This window comes from Rhinoderma darwinii, chromosome 10 (genome assembly GCF_050947455.1).
Source record: "Rhinoderma darwinii isolate aRhiDar2 chromosome 10, aRhiDar2.hap1, whole genome shotgun sequence".
Lineage (NCBI taxonomy): Eukaryota > Metazoa > Chordata > Amphibia > Anura > Rhinodermatidae > Rhinoderma > Rhinoderma darwinii.
In genome coordinates, this window is record NC_134696.1 from 62,983,161 (window position 1) to 63,001,217 (window position 18,057).

At 46.1% G+C, this 18,057-nt stretch overlaps 1 protein-coding gene across 2 annotated transcripts in view; it reads right to left on the reverse strand.

Annotated features, from left to right (window-relative positions):
• The window catches only part of ISOC2 (isochorismatase domain containing 2), a 224,627-nt gene extending 207,040 nt beyond the window's left edge, over positions 1-17,587 (reverse strand). The window contains exon 1 of one of the 2 annotated variants that reach the window (XM_075840003.1): positions 17,201-17,587. The gene's annotated coding sequence lies outside the window, so the exon portion shown is untranslated. The remainder of the gene's footprint in view (positions 1-17,200) is intronic. The other variant, XM_075840002.1, reaches the window with a different exon arrangement.
• Positions 17,588-18,057: the final 470 nt, after the last annotated feature.

Below are 18,057 nucleotides of genomic sequence, written 5' to 3' on the forward strand. Positions count from 1 at the left end.
AGGAAGGAGCATCATTTGACTTTTGGAGCTGAAGTTTTGCTGGAATGATTTGCGGCGTCATGTCCCATTTGCAAAGCCCCCAAGGGGCCAAAACACTGCAAAATCCGCAAAAGTGGCCCAATTTTGGAAACTACACCCCTCACAGAATTTATGTAGCGGTATAGTGAGCATTTTGACCCCACTGTTTTTTTGCTGAATTTATTGGAATTAGGCAGTGAAAATGAAAATCTACATTTTTCCACTAAAATGTTGCATTTTTTTTAATTTTCACAAGGAATAAAGGAGAAAAAACACTCCAACATTTGTAAAGCAATTTATCCCGAGTACGGCAAAACCCCATATGTGGTCATAAACTGCTGTCTGGACATACCGCAGGGCTCAGAAAGGCAGGATTGCTACTTTGCATGCAGATTTTGCTAGATTGATTTCTCTGCACCATTTGCAGAGCCCCTGAGGTACCAGTACAGTAGAAACCCCTGAGAGGTGACTCCATTTTGGAAACTATACCCGTCTGGGCATTTATCTAGGGGTGTAGTGAGCATTTTGATCCCACAGGTGTTTCATAGATTTTATTAGAATTAGGCAGTGAAAATTAAATTACATTTTTTCCAAAAATATATAGTTTTTGCTCCCAATTTTTTATTTTCACAAGGGGTAATAGGATGAAAAAACACTACACAATTTGTTACGAAATTTCTCCCGAGTACGTAAATACCCGTCTGGCCCTAAACTGCTGTTTGGACACATGGCAGAACTCAAAATGGAAGGAGCAACATTTGGTTTTTAGATTGCAGATTTTGCTGGATTGGTGTACGGGCGCCATGTCGCATTTGCAGAGCTCCCTTTGGTACCAGAGTAGAATGGAAAACCCTGAAAATTGTCCCCATTTTGTAAACTACACCCCTCAAGGCATTTATCATTTGCCTGGACATATAAGGGTATGATCACGCGCCTCGAATTACGCCTGAAAAAACGTCTCCATTACGCCTACAAACATCTGCCGATTGCTTGCAATGGGTTTTTACGGTGTTCTGTTCCCACGATGCTTAATTTTACGCGTCGCTGTCAAAATACGGCGCGTAAAAAGACACCCGCGAAAAAGAAGTGCATGTCACTTCTTAGGACGTTTTTGGAGGCATTTTTCATTGACTTCATTGAAAAACAGCTAAAAAAACGGCTGTAAAATACGCTGCAAAAAACGCGAGTTGCTACAAAAACGTCTGAAAATCAGGAGCTGTTTTCGCCTGTTTTCAGAAATTTTTAGTCACTGCGTGTGAACATACCCTTACAGGGCTTAGGAGTAAAAGAGCACCATGCACATTTGAGGTTTATTTTGGTGATTTTTACAGCATTGGTCCACAATGGCAGGGCTCTGGTTTCAAATAGTGAGGCTGGATTCACATGAGGTCATTACGTCCGTAATTGACGGATGTATTTCGGCCGCAAGTCCTGGACCGAACACAGTGCAGGGAGCCGGGCTCCTAGCATCATACTTATGTACGATGCTAGGAGTCCCTGCCTTGATGCCGGACAACTGTCCCGTACTGAAATCATGATTACAGTACGGGACAGTTGTCTGGCAGCAAGGCAGGGACAACTAGCATCGTACATAACTATGATGCTAGGAGCCTGGCTCCCTGCACTTTGTTCGGTCCAGGACTTGCAGCCGAAATACGTCCGTCAATTACGGACGTAATGACCTCGTGTGAATCCAGCCTAAAACAAACCCCCAAGATGTAACCCCTATTTTGGAAACTGCAGTCCTCAAGGTATTTTTTAAGAGGTATAGTGAGCATTTTGACCCCACAGTTTTTTATATTAGAAATGAACGCTCAGTGGATGGTGCAAAGTGAAAATTGCAATTTTCCACTGGTATGCCATTTTAGTGCACAATATGTTGTGTCCAGTTCGTGCCACTGAAGACAAATGTCTCATAAACTGTTAAGCGGGTTCTCCTGGGTATAGGGATGCCTTATATGTGGACATAAACTGCTGTTTCGGCACACTGTAGGGTTCAGAAAGGAGGGAGCGCCATTTGGCCTTTGGAGCGCAGATTTTGCTTGTTGTAGTAGTTCTGTTTGGGGTTTTGCTGGTATTTCAGTTTATAATGTGGAGGCATATGTAATATGGGCAGAGTACATCAGGGCAAAGTACGGTGGTATAATAATGCAGTAAATAAATAATAATCTGCAGATGTGAGGCTATTGTCGCACGGATAAATGGTGCCCAATCTTATCCGCTTTTGGAACGCTCTGCACATTTTGGGTCGCCATTTTCTGAGAGCCAGAACTTTTTTATTTTTTCTCCACCGGAGCTGTGCGAGGGCTTATTTATTGTGGGACAATCTGTAGTTTTCATTGGTACCATTTTGGGGTACATGCAATTTTTTTTATCACTTTTTATTTCGTTTTTGGCACGCAAGGAGACCAAAAACCAGAAATTCTGATGTTTTTTATGTTTTGTTTTTTTTACGGCGTATTTTAAGGCATATTTACTTTATTCTGCGGGTCGATGCGATTACGGCGATACGAAATGTATATTGTTTTTTTGCTTTACCACATGTGTAATTTTTTTTATGTTTTCCATTTTTCCTATAATAAAAGAATTATTATGGGAAAAAAGACAGTTATTGTTTTTTTAACTTGAAACTTTAATTTTTTTACAACATTTTTATTTACTTTTGTTTAACTTTTTTTTTTTTTGTCCAACTATGGGACTTGAAGGCATGAAGCCCTGATCGCTATTCTAATACACTGCACCACCTATATAGTGCAGTGTATTAGAAATGTCAGCTATTCACTGACAGCAAGCCTATTAGGCTTCGCCTCCCGGCGTGGCCTAATAGGCTTCCGTACTAGGAGGCCATTGTTGCCTCCGGTTGCCATAGTAACCATCGTGCCGATCGTTGCCATTAGCAACCATCGTGTGCGATCTAACCACCTAGATGCAGCGATCGCTTTTCATCGCTCCATCTAATGGGATAATCAACAAATAGGTGACACCCGTGGCCGTAGCAACCATCAGGGGTGCCGATAGGCTAGATAGCACTTAGATGCAGTGATCGCTGCATCTAAGGGGTTAATTGGCCGGTTCGGAGCCTAGCTCCGGTCCTGGCCATTACAGCGGGGTGTCGGCAAAAATATACAGCCGACACCAGACGATGATGGCGCTGGCTCAGCTTCTGAGCCAGCTCCATCACATACTCGTTCTCAAGGAGCTGTGATTGGTCAGTCACAGCAAACTGACCAATCACAGCGATCGCCGGCAGGGGACCGCTGTGATTGGTCCCCTGCCGTCTTACTGTGCCGATCAATTGTCATTAACAGTTGATGGCACAGTTCTGTCACCCTGTCCTTTGACAGGGTGACAGTTTACATCCATGATGCACCAGTACATCCCGATGCGTTAAAGCATTTCAATGCATGACGTACCACTACGTCCTTGTGTGTCAAGGGGTTAATAAGGCTGGCCACGTTTTTATGTATGAAAAGGTTCCCTCTCTGCTTGGTCCTATGCCCTTAAACATAATATTCTGGACCGACTGGGGTTCCTTTGGGCCTCAATATTCATAGTGGCTCTGACTGTTTTAAGGAGCTGATCCACGTCTAAGTGGCGAATTAAGTAGACCATAGGCCCTGGTCTGTTCTCCAAACTTGGGCCCCCATTTCCCACTGCCAGTCTGCCGTTTTTGTAGAGAACACCACCTTCCTGTGTGAGCATTGACAAATGGGTGTTATCATTCCCCTTTCAAAGTGCACTTGTCCTGGGTACCGAAAGATGTGATGTGGAATACAAGGATTTCCTACAACAGACATGTCAGGAGAGGAGACAGTTCCTCTATAGATCCAGTGATTCACAAGTGATGTCTTCTCTGATGGGAGTCGTTCTCTTTTTCTTTTTTCTCCATCTGATACCGACCGTTATGGCGACTTCTCCTGATAACTGTAGAGTTTCCTGATGAGACATCTTCGCCCCTCACTTCTGCAGCCTCAGACACATTTCCAGCCTCGATAGGAACACAAAAATGTAGACACCAAGGACCAGGCCCATACATTAAAGACAACCCCTTTTACTCAGACTAATAAATTCAGACCCCAGACCAGATCCTAGAATACATAGAGACCCCAGACCTTCTAAACTATTGCAGTCCCCAGACCAGACCTCCCTAAAAAAATACAGACCTCAGAACATGCACCCTAAACACCGACCCTAGACCAGACCCCCTAAAAATAGACCTCGGACCAGACGCCTAAATACAGACACCAGGCCTGACCCCCTAAAATAATAATGACCACAGACCTGACCCCCTATACTAATACAGACCCCAGACTCCTAAACACAGACCCCTAAACTAATACAGACCCCAGATAAGACCCCCTAAATACAGACCCCTTAAACTAATACAGACCCCAGACCAGACCCCCTAAATACAGACCCCCAGACCCCTTAAACTAATACAGATACCCTAAATACAGACCTCAGATCAGACCCTCTAAATACAGACACCAGGCCCCTTAAACTAATACAGACCCGAGACCAGGCCCCCTAAATACAGACCCCAGACCCCTTAAACTAATACAGACCCCAGACCAGGCCCCCTAATTACAGACCCCAGACCCCTTAAACTAATACAGACCCCAGACCAGAACCCCTAAATACAGACACCAGACCATACGTCCTAAATAGACACCAGACCAGACCCCCTAAATCCAAACACAAGACCAATTAAACGAATCCATCTCGCTTATACTTACATAGCAGCTCAGTCATCCTAATGAAGTCTTGCTGCTGTACTAGGACATGCGAAGGTAAGAAAACGTAATCTCTGCAGATCCTTTTGCAACACATACCCATAGCAGTTCTGTCACGGTTTTTTCCACGATTCACAGCAAAAACGCAACAAAACTGCAATGTACTTTGGGCGGCCATTGGCCCCCCGGAAGCCCAAAACGCCCCTATGATGTTTCGCCATTGCCACGTCCATTGCCACGTCCTTAGAAGAGAACAGATTCTTTCCTCCCCCGTCTTCTTCAGAGGAATCGTCAGAAGAGCCTAGCAGAAAAGGTACTAGGTAAATCCCGCTTCTTCTTTAAGGACTTAGAGCATTTATAATCTGGTGACAGAGCCTCTTTATCTCCTACATAATCTGATCGGCGCTGTAATGTAGATAACAGTGGTTTTTAGTTTGAAAAACGATCATTTTTGAGCAAGTTATGAGCAATTTTAGATATAGTTTGTCAATAGACAACTGGGCGTGTTTTTACTTTTGACCAAGTGGGTGTTGTAAAGAAGTGTATGAGGCTGACCAATCGGTAACCAATCAGTGACCAATCAGCCTCATGCACTTCTCATTGTTCCAGCCCAGCTTCTTTCACTGCACAATCACACTGTGCTGTGGATCATGCTGGGCTGGAACAATGAGAAGTGTATGACGCTGATTGGTCACTGATTGGTTACCGATTGGTCAGCCTCATACACTTCTTTACAACACCCACTTGGTCAAAAGTAAAAACACGCCCAGTTGTCTATTGAGAAACTAAATCTAAAATTGCTCATAACTTGCTCAAAAATGATCGTTTTTCAAAATAAAAACCACTGCTGTTATCTACATTACAGCGCCGATCCGATTATGTAGGAGATAGGGCACTTATAATCTGGTGACATAGAGTAATGGAAGGAAGGAGGTGAAGGGAACAGGTGAGCCCTAATCTACCCACCGCCCTGTCCCTGCCTACTTGCAACGACCCGCCCTAGGCGACAGGGTACAACTTGGCGGCGGTCCCTACGCTGACTAAGTGCAAGGGGATACAAACAGGGAACAAGCAAGGGAAGGGGCAGTAGCCCACGGAACACCGTGAGGAAACGGAGTGGTGAACGAGCCAGTCAGGATCAGGATGTAGTGGAGTATACAAAACGCAGAGCACGGAGCAGGAAGCAAGCCAGGGGCAGAGCGAAGCAGGATAAGCGGGAACTGAAGCAAGGCAGAAGCACGGCAGAAGCAGGCTGGAGCAAGGCAGCAGTGGGGCCAGGAATCCAAGAAGAATCACGAGCAATGAGGAAGAGAAAACGGCAGGTATAAATGGACAGGGGGCGGAGCTAACTCCGACTGACCAGGCCGCGATAGGCTCTCCCACTCCTGAGCCTGCCACCCTGATTGGTGGGAGCCAGGGTCAGTCTAAGAGGTCTGGCCTCAGGTGTCGACTGATTAATCCTGGGAGTATCCACAGACGTAGTGCCTGGCAGATCCTTTACAGTACTCCCCCTTTTATGAGGGGCCACCGGACCCTTACTAAGAGGACCCGGTTTAGTGGGGAAGAGAAGGTGGAACCTCCTGACCAATACCCCAGCGTGAACATCTCGAGTAGGTACCCAAGTCCTCTCCTCCAGCCCGATCCTCTCCAATGGACCAGGTACTGGAGGGAGCGTTTAAGGAGAGAGGCATGAAAGACGTCGTGTATGCGAAAGGATGGGGGCAGCTCCAGACGGAAGGATACAGGGTTGAGGACTTCAATGACCTTATAAGGCCCAATAAATCGGGGAGCAAACTTCCTGGACGGGACCTTAAGGCGCAAGTTCCTAGACGACAACCACACCAGATCCCCGACGACAAACCGGGGGTTAGCAGAACGTCTTCTATCAGCCTGAATCTTTTGTACGCTCTGGGACGCCTCTAGGTTCTTCTGAACCTGGGCCCAGACTGTGCACAGTTCCCGATGAACGTCCTCTACCTCGGGATTATTGGAACAACCAGGAGAAACGGAGGAGAACCTTGGATCAAACCCGAAATTACAGAAAAACGGGGAGACCCCTGACGAGTTACTGACCCGGTTATTCAGGGAAAATTCGGCGAGGGGAAGGAATGAGACCCAATCAAATTGAAAGTCAGAGATGAAACACCTTAAATATTGTTCCAGGGATTGATTAGTCCTTTCCGTTTGGCCATTAGTTTCGGGATGGAAGGCGGAGGAGAAGGACAGGTCAATCTCCAACTTTTTACAAAAAGCTCTCCAAAATAAGGAAACAAATTGTACCCCTCTGTCAGAAACGATATTGACTGGGGCCCCATGGAGACGCAGAATGTGTTTAACAAACAAAGAAGCTAACGTCTTGGTGTTAGGTAGTTTCTTAAGGGGCACAAAGTGGCACATCTTGCTGAAGCGGTCTACTACCACCCACACCACCGACTTGCCCTGAGATGGAGGCAAATCGTTGATAAAATCCATGGAGATATGGGTCCAAGGTCTCTGGGGAATGGGCAAAGAACGTAGTAAGCCCGCAGGTCGGGACCTAGGGGTCTTGGACCTAGCACAAACCTCACAAGCGACGACGTAAGCCCTAACGTCTTTAGGCAACCCAGGCCACCAATAGTTTCTGGTAATGAGGTGTTTGGTACCCAAGATGCCAGGATGACCAGATAGTGCGGAGTCATGGTTTTCCCTGAGTACCCTTAGCCGGTATTGCAGGGGTACAAACAGCTTGTCCCCAGGTAGGTTCCCGGGAGCTGAACCTTGATCAGCCGCAATGTCAGAGGCTAAATCAGAATCAGTGGCAGAAACGATTATACCAGGGGGTAAAATACAAGCAGGATCCTTCTCAGAAGGAGGATTGGCCCTGAAACTACGTGACAGTGCATCAGCCTTAATATTTTTGGACCCAGCCCTATAGGTAACCAAGAAGTTAAATCTGGTAAAGAATAGCGCCCATCGAGCTTGTCTAGGATTAAGCCTCCGGGCAGATTCTAGGAAAACCAGATTCTTGTGGTCAGTAAGGACCGTTACCTGGTGTCTGGCCCCCTCCAGGAAGTGACGCCACTCTTCAAAAGCCCATTTAATGGCTAAAAGTTCGCGGCTGCCAATATCATAGTTACTCTCCGTGGGCGAAAACTTCCTAGAGAAGTAAGCACAGGGGCGCAGATGGGTGAGGGAGTTGGTACCCTGGGACAAGACGGCCCCCACTGCCACCTCGGACGCGTCAACCTCCACAATAAATGGCTCCCTTTGGTTGGGCTGAACCAGCACGGGGGCCGAGATAAAGCACTTCTTGAGGGTCTCGAAAGCCTGGATGGCCTCAGGAGGCCAGTGGAGGACATCCGCACCCTTGCGAGTGAGGTCCGTAAGAGGCTTAGCGACGACCGAGAAGTTGGCAATAAATCTCCTGTAATAGTTAGCGAACCCCAAAAAACACTGTAGCGCCTTCAGGGAGGCAGGTTGGACCCATTCCGCCACAGCCTGAACCTTGGCAGGGTCCATGCGGAATTCATGAGGAGTGAGGATTTGACCCAAAAATGGTATCTCCTGTACCCCAAACACAAATTTTTCGGTTTTCGCAAACAGATTATTTTCCCGGAGGACCTGGAGGACCTTCCTGACATGCTCCACGTGGGAGGACCAGTCCTTGGAAAACACCAGTATGTCATCAAGGTACACTACAAGAAAATTTCCCAGGTAATCTCTCAGAATTTCATTAATAAAATTCTGGAAGACGGCAGGGGCATTACACAACCCAAAGGGCATGACCATGTATTCGAAATGACCTTCGGGCGTGTTGAACGCAGTCTTCCACTCATCCCCCTCTTTGATGCGGATAAGGTTATATGCCCCCCGTAGATCGAACTTAGAGAACCATTGGGCCCCCTGAACCTGATTAAAAAGATCCGGAATCAAAGGAAGGGGATACTGGTTCCTTACTGTGACCTTATTCAAGTTCCGATAGTCAATGCACGGCCTAAGACCACCATCCTTCTTCCCCACGAAGAAGAAGCCAGCACCTACAGGAGAAGTCGAGGGGCGAATGAAACCCTTGGCCAGGCATTCTTGGATATACTCCCTCATAGCTTCACGTTCAGGACATGAAAGATTAAATATCCTACCCTTAGGAAGCTTAGCACCAGGTACCAAATCGATGGCGCAATCTTAATCTCTATGAGGGGGCAACACCTCGGAGGCCTCCTTAGAAAACACATCAGCGAAGTCCTGAACAAACTCAGGTAGCGTGTTTACCTCCTCACGGGGAGAAATAGAGTTAACCGAAAGACATGACGTCAGGCATTCACTACCCCATTTGGTGAGATCCCCAGTATTCCAATCAAACGTGGGATTATGCAGCTGCAACCAGGGAAGACCTAATACCAGATCGGACGATAATCCCTGCATCACTAGTACAGAGCACTGCTCCAAATGCATGGAGCCAACAAGGAGTTCAAAAACAGGAGTATGCTGAGTAAAATAACCATTAGCAAGAGGAGTGGAGTCGATACCCACTACCGGGACAGGATAAGGCAAATCAATAAAAGGCATTTTTAGAGACATAGCAAATTCCACAGACATGATATTAGCAGATGAGCCAGAATCCACGAAGGCACTGCCAGTGGCAGACCGGCCAGCAAACGAGACCTGAAAGGGAAGCAAAATTTTATTGCGTTTCATATTAACGGGAAATACCTGTGCGCCCAAGTGACCTCCCCGATGATCACTTAGGCGCGGAAGTTTTCCGGCTGCTTATTCTTGCGCCTGGGACAGGTGTTCAGTAGATGCTTGTCATCCCCACAATAGAAGCAGAGACCATTCTTCCTGCGGAACTCTCTACGTTGTCGAGGGGACATGGAGGCCCCGAGTTGCATAGGTACCTCCGAGTCTTCCGTGGAAGAGCGAGGAGACGGGACCTCGGGGGGAATCACAGGGAAGTCAGAGGGGAAAACATTGAAACGTTCAAGCTGACGTTCCCTGAGACGTCGGTCAAGTCGTACTGCTAGGGCCATAACCTGGTCTAGGGAGTCAGAAGAGGGGTAGCTAACAAGCAGATCCTTCAGGGCGTCAGATAATCCTAACCTAAACTGGCACCTTAGGGCCGGGTCGTTCCACCGAGAAGCTACGCACCACTTTCTAAAATCAGAACAGTATTCCTCAGCAGGTCTCCTACCCTGACGTAAGGTCACCAGCTGACTCTCGGCTAAGGCAGTCCTGTCAGTCTCGTCGTAAATGAGTCCGAGGGCAGAGAAAAAACGATCAACGGAGGAAGGTTCAGGGGCGTCACGAGCCAAGGAGAAGACCCACTCTTGGGGCCCTTCCTGGAGTCGGGATATAATTATACCCACCCGCTGGTTCTCGGAACCTGAGGAGTGAGGTTTTAGACGGAAGTAAAGTCTGCAACTCTCCCGGAAGGAGAGAAAAGTCTTACGGTCCCCTGAGAACCGGTCAGGTAACTTAAGGTCGGGTTCTAGAGGTGAGGTGAGGGGTACTACTATGGCAGCGTCAGACTGGTTGACCCTCTGAGCCAGGGCCTGGACCTGTAGGGAGAGGCCCTGCATCTGCTGGGTCAGGGTCTCAAGGGGGTCCATGATAGCGTCAGCGTAGGAGAAATGGTAGACTAGGTATGGGCTTGTGATTAAGTAATGGCAGGAATGAGGTGAAGGGAACAGGTGAGCCCTAATCTACCCACCACCCTGTCCCTGCCTACTTGCAACGACCCGCCCTAGGCGACGGGGTACAACTTGGCGGCGGTCCCTACGCTGACTAAGTGCAAGGGGATACAAACAGGGAACAAGCAAGGGAAGGGGCAGTAGCCCACGGAACACCGTGAGGAAACGGAGTGGTGAACGAGCCAGTCAGGATCAGGATGTAGTGGAGTATACAAACGCAGAGCACGGAGCAGGAAGCAAGCCAGGGGCAGAGCGAAGCAGGATAAGCGGGAACTGAAGCAAGGCAGAAGCACGGCAGAAGCAGGCTGGAGCAAGGCAGCAGTGGGGCCAGGAATCCAAGAAGAATCACAAGCAATGAGGAAGAGAAAATGGCAGGTATAAATGGACAGGGGGCGGAGCTAACTCCGACTGACCAGGCCGCGATAGGCTCTCCCACTCCTGAGCCTGCCACCCTGATTGGTGGGAGCCGGTGTCAGTCTAAGAGGTCTGGCCTCAGGTGTCGACTGATTAATCCTGGGAGTATCCACAGACGTAGTGCCTGGCAGATCCTTTACACAGAGGCTCTTTAAGGGAATTCCTAACCTTAGGGGTATGTCCACACAGGCTATTTTCAGACGTTTTTCGGGCCGTAAACGCCCCGAAAAATGGCTTAACAGGCGGGGGCTGAACGCCTCCAAATATCCACCCATTGAATTCAATGGGAAAAACAGCGTTCCATTTCCATGGGGCGTTTTTTAAAAACGGACGCATAAAAAAGGGCCTCGAAAAAAAGTGCATGACACTTCTTGAGCCGTTTTTGGGGCCTTTTTTCATTGACTCAATAGAAAAACAGCTCCAAAAACGGCCGTAAAAAAACGCCATGAAAAACGCTAGTTTGATTAGAAAACGTCTGAAAATCAGGAGCTGTTTTCCCTTGAAAAAAGCTCCGTATTTTCAGCCGTATTTTGTTAAGCTTGTGAACATAGCCTAAGGGTATGTTCACACCCAAACTCAAAAATGTCTGAAAATACGGAGCTGTTTTCAAGGGAAAACAGCTCCTGATTTTCAGACCTATTTTAAGTCACTGGTGATTTTCGCTGCGTTTTTTACGGCCGTTTCTGGAGCTGTTTTCTATAGAGTCAATGAAAAATGGCTCCAAAAACGTCCTAAGAAGTGACCTGCACTTCTTTTTCGCAGCCATTTTTTTACAAGGCCGTTTTGAAAAACAGCCACGTAAAAAAACGGCCCGTCGGAACAGAACGGCGTTTTCCCATTGAAATCAATGGGCAGGTGTTTGGAGGCGTTCTGCTTCCGATTTTTTGGCCGTTGTCGGGCGTTTACGGCCCGAAAAACATCCGAAAATAGGCCATGTGAACAAACCGTAACTCGTACAATATATTTAACATTAGAGTCAAGGCTAGTGTATTCCTTCGCAATAAGCTTATCTAAACACGTTTGACATAATGTTTTTGTATAAGAAGCTGCTAGGTTTTTTGTTTTATATACAGCACACTCCTTATTATGGGACTTGTCCATTTTATTTCTAGGACCCTCTCTGGCTTAAAAACATAATATACAAAAAAAGGACAGGATTAATAAAAAAATAAATATTCTGTCGTACCATGTTTAGAAAATCCCATGTCTCATCAAAGTACCAGACTGGAAGATCTTGTAGCGCTTGATCGCTCCGCGCACCCTGCTGCTTCTTCTAGCGTTTCCAGGCTGGTCGCTTTGGAGGAAGGAGCCATCTCCTTTCAGCCCTAAATAGGCCTAGGATTGGGTGGGGAGGCCCTCTGGCTATGGCACGCTGCAGCCCCTCCTCCCCTCTGGGGGCCGCTGGAACACCGCTTCCTGGGTCGTAGGCAGAAGTCACGTGCGCCGTGACCGGAAGTGAGCACCTCAGTACGCCGGAAGTCGCCAAACCCTGTGCCATGCTTTCCGGTTCCCAGAGAGGAGAAACCATGGAGCCGGAGCACAACACAGAGAGATACCCATCTCCCTCCAGAGGAGATCCTACCGGCGGCAGGATGCAACCACTTCCACAAAGGTAAGAGGTGCCTGGGAGAGAAAGGAAGTAAACAGCCCTAGGCTTAAGGTTACTCCTGAAGAGGCTTACACCTTCAGAGTACCGCTAGGAGACCAGGTAAGTACCTGCTAGCAGGTCTGCAATCCTGGAGAAGTGTCTTGTCAACAGGACAATCCAATCCAGAGAAGAGAAAACCTGACTGGGTATGTGGAGAGGTAGTTTCCATTTTTTTGTATCATCAGGCTTCCTGTCCAGCGAATGGGATGTCTCTCAAGGGGTGCTGTCATAGCTGAAGGGGTAAAACTGCAATTTTCACTTTCAATATCTGCTGTGCATTCATTTCTGAAACACACCTGACAGGTCAAAATGCTCACTTGATAAATGTCTTAAGGGGTGTATTTTCCATAATGGGAATCACTTCTCAGAGGTTTCCCCTGTACCCGTACTAATCCAGCAAAATCTGCGCCCCAAAAGCCAAATGGTGCTGCTTCCCTTCTAAATGCTGCCATATGCCCAAATAGCAGTTTACGGTCACATATCGGTATTGCATAAAAGGTGCATGGTGCTCTATGACTCTTGAGCCCTGTCGTACGTCCAGGCAAATTATTAGGGCCACATGTAGGGTGTTTCTAAAATCGGGAAAGATGGCATAATAATTAGGGATTTGTCTTTTCACAATTGCACAAGCTGGGCACAACATATTGGGCACTGAAATGGCATATCAATGGAAAAATTGCCATTTTCAATCTGCAACATCCACTGCACACTAATTTACACCTGAGGGTCATCGTGTTCGCTACACCCCTAGATTAATGCCTTGAGAGGTGTCGTTTCTATAATGGGGGTCACTTCTTAGGGTTTCCACTGTTTTGGTACCTTAGAGACTCTGCAAATGTTACATGGCACTGAGAAACCAATCCAGCAAAACCTGCGTGTCCTCAAACAGCTGTTTATGACCACATCTGGGGTATTGCATAGCAGATTGTGGGGTGATTTTTCTCCAAGCAAATTGTTTTTAGCTAAAACTACATATTATTGAAAAAGATGTCATTTTGAATTTTCACGACCCAGTTATAATAAAAACCATAAATCACCTGTGGGGTCAAAATGCTCACGACACCCTAGATGAATTCCTTGAGGGTGTAGTTTCCAAAATAGGGTATATTGGAAGGCGGGTGTTTCTTATGTTTTGGCACCTCAAGACGTTTGCAAGCCTATAGTGGTGTCTAGAAACTATCCTAATATAAAGGAGGCCCCAAAATCCACTAGGTGTACCTTCATTTCTGAGACCTGTGTTTGAGTCCAGTGGCACACTAGGGCCACATATAGGATATTTCTAAAAACTGGAGAATCAGGATAATAAATACTGAGTTGTTTTTCTATGTTAAATGTTATGTTACCTTTGAAAAGTTGTTTTTTTATGTTTTGTTTTTATAAAAAAAAAGTAAATCAGTGTGTTTGGTGCAACTTTCTAATTACTTTTTATTAAAAATAATTTTTACTTTTTGAGTTACAGCTGCTTTGTATTCTGTATAAATAGAGGCTGCACCTTGCACTGAGACCTGAATCCGTCAGGTCAGCAGCACTGACAGCTAGTGTCACTTAGATGTGATCGGTAGCAGCTCAATCATGCTTGCCAGAGACACGAAGGACCTGCTGTCACTGAACCCGTCAGTGCTGCTGACCTGACGGATACAGGTTTCAGGGCTAGATACAGCTGAGCTGTATACAGGATACAAAACAGCTGTATCTCAAAAACCAAAAATAATTTTGAATTAACAGTAATAAGAAAGTTGCACCAAGCACACTGATACACATATTTTTTTTTTTAAAAAAAGCATGTTTTCAAAGGTGTACATAGCCTCAACACTTGCTGTGTTACAGATTTTTTTTTTAAATAAAACGGAATATCTGCAAAATGAAAGTTAAAACTAGCAGACATTCCGCTGCGGAAAAAAACGCACTATTTGCTGCATTTTTTACTGCAGAAAATGGTGTGTATGTTGCTGCGTTTTTTTTCAGTGTTGGATCTCCCAATACTGAAAAACACAGCAATTCAGTCCACTTTCCGCAGCAGGAATTGACATGCTGCAGTACGAGAAATAAGCACCGCATGTGAATTTCTTGACGGAAATTTTACGCAGTGTGTGGATGAGACTTGTTAAATCTCACCCACTTTCCTGCTACTGTATTCTGCTGCGTATCTTCCGTCCGCAATTCCGTACGGAAAGCACATAGCAATTCCGTTATGCGAGGACAAGCCCTAAGCCTTGTAAAGTCCTAGAAAAATAAAAGGACGTTCAAAAAATGATGCACACATAAAGTAGACATATTGGAAACGCTAACTAGTAACGATTTTCTGTGGTATTAATATCTGTCTTAGGCTGCGTTCATACTACGGATTTTCCACAATGGATTTCAATGCAGGAAATCTGCAGCATATTACAATAGCTTCATAGTGGAAGAGATTTGGACAAACCTCAGAAAAAAATCAGCCAAAAAAACGAACAAATAACAGATGTTTGCGAATTTTTCGGCAAGAAAAGCGGCGATCCTGCCGTAAAAGTAGTAACACAGCCTCCATGAATAAGTAAAAGCATTCTTATTAGGGTATGTTCACACGTACAAAAAGAAATCGCAAAAAATTACGGAGCTGTTTTCAAGGGAAAACAGCATCTGGTTTTTTGAGGGTATGTCCACGCGTAAACGCCTTGAAATACACCTGGAAAAACACTAGCAAAATGCCTACAAACAGCTTCCAATTGAATTCAATGGGAAATACACTGTGCTGTTCAACACGAGGTGTATTGTTACGCTGCTGAATAGAAAAAAACGCCTTGTAAAAAGAAGTAGGCCCAGTTCACACTGAACTTCTTTCTCTATGCATTCCTATCAGACTCAGATTGAGCGTCTCATAGGAATGAATAGAGAAAAACTTCCGGTCCACACAGCAGATGTTGTATGAATCGGCCGGTCATAGTGACAGCATTGCGGCCAGGATATTTCTAAAACAAAGTGCCCAGCATGAGAATGGCCTGCCTATCCTTATACCAGGTGTACTGTACAAAGAGTAGCAATAATAAAAAAATATCGCTGGAGTGTCTCTTTAACCCGTTAGTGACCGCCCCATAGTGATTTTACGTCGGTCACTAACGGGCTTTAGTCCGATGCAATAGACTTTTCACGGCGCTGCATCGGAATAAGTAAACAGAGCGGGGAGCTGTCAAATCTCCCTGCTCTCAACTGGCAGAGGCAGCTGAGGGCTGGGAGCGTCCCTGCTCGACCGGGTGAGATCGATATAAGTATCGATCTCATCCGTTTAACCCCTCAGATGCGGCGCTCAATAGGGAGCGCCGCATCAGAGTTGTTTTGGAGAGAGGAAGGGAGCTCCCTCTCATCCCACTGACACCCGGCGATACGATCGCCGAGTGTCTGTGTCTCCGATGGCAGCCGGGGGCCTAATAAAGGCCCCCAGGTCTACCTGTAGTGAATGCCTGCTAGGCTATGCCGGACAGGCAGTAATACACTGCAATACAGAAGTATTGCAGTGTATTATAAATGCGATTGGACCATCGCATAGTGACGTCCCGTAGTCGGACTAGTAAAAAAGTTTAAAAAAAACCGTTTAATAAAAAAGTAAAAAAAAAAAAAGTGGGGAAAAAAAAAATGAAAAACCCACTTTCCCCCTTACAAACTGCTTTATTATTAACAAACAAAATAAAGTAAAAAAGTTACACATATTTGGTATCGCCGCGTCCGTAACGACCCCAACTATAAACTTATTAAATCATTTAACCCGCACGGTGAACGTCGTAAAATATAAAAACCTGCAAATATTGCTGTTTTCTTTGAATCCAGCCTTAAAAAAATGTGATAAAAAGTGATCAAAAAGTTGCATCTACTCCAAAATGGTACCGATAAAAACTACAAGTCGTCCTGCAAAAAAAAAAATCCCTCCTACAATTGCATCGGCGAAAAAATAAAAAACGTCACGGCTCTTCAAATATGGAGACACAAAAACAAATAATTTTGAAAAAAAAAAGGGTTTTCACTGTGTAAAAGTAGTAACAAATACAAAAACGATACAAATTTGGTATCGTTGCAATCGCAACAACCCAATGAATTAAGTTTTTATGTTATTTATACCACACGGTAAACGGCGTAAATTTAGGATGCAAAAAAGTGTGGCGAAATTGAAGTTTTTTTTCTATTCCCCCGCAAAAAGTTAATAAAAGTTAATCAATAAATTCTATGTAACCCAAAATGGTGCTATTAAAAATTACTACTTTTCCCGCAAAAAACAAGACCTTATACAGCTATGTCGACGCAAAAATAAAAAGGTTATAGCTCTTGGAATGCGACGATGGAAAAACGTAAAAAATAGCTTGGTCATTAAGGTCTAAAATAGGCTGGTCATTAAGGGGTTAAGTTATTCCACATAAAGTGACACACGTCAGATGTGAAAACGAGGCTCTGTCAGAAAGGCGAAAGCTGGCTGCGGCAGAGAGGGGTTAATGTCTTCCCTCCCTGCAGGCTATAATTCAGGACTTTCTCCTATCTTTGTGGGTGTGAAGTGGACAGGATAGATACTTAGCATGTGCAGCAGGGAGAACGTGACCACCAGAGACCAATCACATGCCAAGCTCTCACAGACTGTCACAAATAGTCAGAGTAAATAATGATCATATAATAGTCACATGACGCTGTAAACTAAAGAGCAGCTGATCCAAACCATCCATACACCATGGTCACTCGTCCACAATATAAGAACACATCACCTTTATCTGTAATAGACACTAGCGTCAACTTTCACCCCCACCGTAGATGATAGATCCTAGAGGACTATAGGACCTGTGATGATGTCACGGTCATGTGATTAGTCACATGCATAGGAGGAATGAGGCTCTGCGGTGTATGTGTTAGAATATGGGTTTGTATAGTCCGTGGTTATTATAAAAAATGGCTGAATCTGTGATTCGCATATGTTGTATAGCTGTGTCTGCATTGCGGCAGAGATGTGTGTATAGTCTGTATACAACAGAGATTATGACTAATGTGCATGCAGCAGAGCTGTGTGTGGCTGCGTAACGTGCATGCGGCTGCGTGATGTGCGTGCAGCAGAGCAGTGTGTGGCCACGTAATGTCGGTGCATCAAAGCTCTATGCGGACGCGTAATGTGCGTGCAGCAGAGCTGTGTTCGGCCGCAAGTGTGTGCAGTAGAGCTGTATGCGTCGGTGTAATATGCGTGCAGCAGAGCTGCGTCGGCCGGGTAATGTGTGTGAGGCTGCGTAATGTGCGTACAGCAGAGCTGTGTGCGGCCGCATATTGTGCGTGCAGCTGAGCTGCGTCAGCCGGGTAATGTGTGTGAGGCCCCGTAATGTACGTGCGGCCACGTAATGTGCGTGCAGCAGAGCTGCGTCGGTCTGGTAATGTGCGTGCAGCAGAGCTGTGTGCAGCCGCGTAACGTGCCTGCAGCAGAGCTGTGTGCGGCCGCCTAATGTGCGTGCAGCAGAGCTGTGTGCGGCCGCCTAATGTGCGTGCAGCAGAGCTGTGTGCGGCCGCCTAATGTGCGTGCAGCAGAGCTGCGTCGGCCGGGTAATGTGTGTGAGGCTGCGTAATGTGCGTACAGCAGATC